Below are 3,348 nucleotides of genomic sequence, written 5' to 3'. Positions count from 1 at the left end.
GATCTACGTGGCACAGTCAGAAACCTGTCTGCATGCCCAGCCCTCCAGCTAAACTTCCCTTTAGCCAAAAGTGGTGGAGGGGTAACAAAAGAGAATAAGGTGCCTCCTCCTTCTGTTCAGTGACCTTTCCGAAGGCAGGCCTGCCTAACAAACCTGGCTGAGGCACTACGTGTACAGCTTGGACAGGATTGACCAGTGGGAACAAAATAACAGCATGTTCTAAGATGCTCAGATGCAAGCTGACCTTCCCTCCAGCTGAGAAACCCTCCTGTGGTCACTGATTTCCTGAATGCACTGGCCTGAGGGCATGGGGAGGGCCTGTTACAGGACAGGATCACCAGCGGGAGTTCAGGGGATTCAGTATACATTTGTGTCACATTGGTCCCCAAAGCAGTTTGGGTTTGTTGAGGCAGGGTTTGACTTCCTGAGAGCCCAGCCCCAGGTCATTGTTGTTACTCCAGACACTGGGAAACGTGGATTGTGGGGTGAGATACTGAAGCTGGGGATTGGCCTGGAGACAGAGAGTACTCTGCACAACTCAACAGCAAAGTCACATTCCCAGAGACCAACCAGTTGATCCAAGGGTTCTTTATTCAGAAAATGAACTGCAATTGTGTGCCAGGCACTGTGCTAGAGGTACACCACCCTGGGCCCATTGCAGGCCTCACCCCATGGGGGGTGGCCTGACTTGGTCTCATTATTTGTTCCTCTATCCCCCAGGCCTCTTCCTTGGTGCTGGCTAAGGACTAGGCTGGATGTTTAGTTGTAGCCCTAAGGAAAAATTTTAGTATGTCCATTTTTATACACAGAGGCACAGATGGTAAGCAGCTATGAAAGTTGTCAGAATCAAAATGGAGTCATTTATGTTAAAACCTTGGCAAATGGAGCCAGGGATGGCCATCAAGGGAGGGTTCTCACACATGAATGCCTGATAAGAACTGTCACAATACTTACTTGGCAGGGGAGATACCATGATCACGAAGATTTTCCGAAGGCGAGGCTTATCTATTGTAGTACGTTTGTACTGACCCCTGTGATTTACTATAGCTTTGCAAAAAGGCCACTGCAACCTTAGACAGAAAATACAGATTCTGTAAGGATGTTTGTTTAGCAACTGCGTGTCCAAGCTTGGACTTCTGCCACCCTTGTAGCCAAGGATAATTGATTCGAACAACTATAATCCTCTTCGTTTTGTCTTTATAAACTTCCCCTTGCCCCAATCTCTTTGAAAACGCTCATAATTTGCTACGGCATACATATTCCTATTGCAATGCTACTCCCAGATGAATATCATTTTTTTTTTTTTGAAGAGTCTCCCTCTCTGTTTGTTATTGAGTTTGACAAAGCAGGGGTCAGAAGGCTATAGCTTGTGGGCCAAATCTGGCCTGCTGCCTATTTTTGTAAATAAAGTTTTATTGGAACGCAGCCATACTTGTTGTAGTATTGTTTATGACTGCTTTTATGCTATGCTGAAAGAGTTAAGTAGCTGGGAGAGAGACTGCATGGCCCACAATTCCTAAAATATTTGCTGTCTGGCCCTTTACTGAAAAATTTGCCCTGGTATAAAAGATTTGCCCATTTCCACTAGAGAATCAATGGTCAAATAGAAAGTATAGTCAGATTTCTTGATTTCTTTCCAAAGACCCAAACCACAGACTGACCTTCTCATTAAAAAGTTATTTTGTTTTGTCTTTAATATTTGTAATCTTCGTGATTCCTGCCTTTTGGCAGAAAATATCTGAAATATTTAATGGCTGCGATAGAAAGCAAAGAAGGATACATGTCTTGAAATCTTTAGCCCAATAACATACTTTAGAAACCAGAGGACAACTGCAGGCTCTGAATCTTCTTGGGGCCTGGTCTGAGCTCAGGACCGTGGCCCTCCTTGGTTACTGACTTAAGGCAAACGTCAAACTTTGGGGTAGGCTCGTGTTGACTCTAGACAGCCATCTGCGGAACACATTAAAAAAATCAGGTAACTTATACTCTTGTATTATAAAATTTTAAAGTATTTATGTATTTTTAAAATCACAGATACAAGTCTATAAAGCATGCATAAACAAACCCTTAGGATATTGTGATAATCTAAAAATATCCTGGGGGAAGATGATATGTAAATATTCCGTTTTATTATCCTCTGAATAAAAACAGATATTTTTGTGGTACTTTCAGGACTTTGGGGTAGGTAAATAGATAAAGAATGAAGCCCAGAGATATTAAGTTCCTTACACAGGGTCATGTCATCCTTAGTTCCGCTAACCCAAGTCAGCCTCACGTGAAAGCCCGTGTCTTAAACATTCTTCTTGCTCTATAGCCTTGCTTTCTAGGGGAGGGGAAGCTTGGTGCCTCTGTAAAGTTGGACTCATGAACTGGCTTTAGGATGCCCCTTGCAGCTGGGCTCATAAAGAGTCTTACAGGCTGGCTTCTGCAGATGCCTGTACCTTCCAGCCAAACACGAAGCTATTTTCTTGGCTCATCTCCCGGCCCTGGGTCTTTTTTCTGGTTTTGTTGGGATGCTGCTGAGTAAGAATTGCAGGATACCCAAGAATTTGCCAGAACTGAGGGTGCCTTCACACTTCTAGATCACCTTCTTTTTGGAGCACACGTGGTGTGGTCCAAGAGGAATGTGTTCGACAAAGATGAGGAGGGTCGTCGTGTTCACGCACTCATGAATATCAAAGAAGAGGCACCAACTAAGTCTTCTGGGAAAATTTCCAAACTGACAGTGCAGTGAAGGAACAGCTGCAATCCCTGCACCTCCCGTTCTGTTCAGCCCAGCACAATAGACTTCACCGAGAGTCTGCTCAGAGACAAGCCTGTATGGAGTGTTGGGAGCCAGGGTATCTAGGACCTTGGCCTATCCCTGCCAGGGATGGGGTGTCAGATACAGCAATGAAGCCTGCAGTGGGAGGATCTGAGGCAACTCCAGGGCTGGCATTGGGCACCTGCAGAAAATATCCTGCTGTTGGCAGGGCCTGACCACCTGCTGTCCCTTTACTCACTCTAAGGCCCAAGACAGACACAGGTATCTCTTAAAGGCCCTGACAGCTCAAAGATTTAGAATCATCTCCTAATCCTTCATCTTGTAAAGAGGGATTGTCATTAGCTACGCGAGTGGATGGGCCTAGAATATCCAGATGAGTGCTCAGTGGAAACCACTTCACCCTCATAAAGCCATGTGAGAGAAGTAGCCCTACCTCCATTTTACAAAATAAAGTAACTCAGAGAGATGAACTGATAAGCCCTAATCATACAGTTTGTAAATGGCAGAGCAGGGAATCCACAGCTCTGGATGCCAAGTTTCTACAGTGAGCTCTGAGGGAGGCCTGACAGGGAAAGACAAGTTAC

At 45.0% G+C, this 3,348-nt stretch overlaps 1 pseudogene; it reads left to right on the top strand.

Annotated features, from left to right (window-relative positions):
* The first annotated feature begins 946 nt into the window (after positions 1–946).
* Positions 947–1,095, top strand: LOC112614852 (annotated as a pseudogene).
* Positions 1,096–3,348: the final 2,253 nt, after the last annotated feature.

This window comes from Theropithecus gelada, chromosome 1 (genome assembly GCF_003255815.1).
Source record: "Theropithecus gelada isolate Dixy chromosome 1, Tgel_1.0, whole genome shotgun sequence".
In the NCBI taxonomy this organism is placed as follows: domain Eukaryota; kingdom Metazoa; phylum Chordata; class Mammalia; order Primates; family Cercopithecidae; genus Theropithecus; species Theropithecus gelada.
The sequence above is the reverse complement of the archived record's forward strand: the minus strand, read 5'-3'. Positions and strand labels throughout refer to the sequence as shown.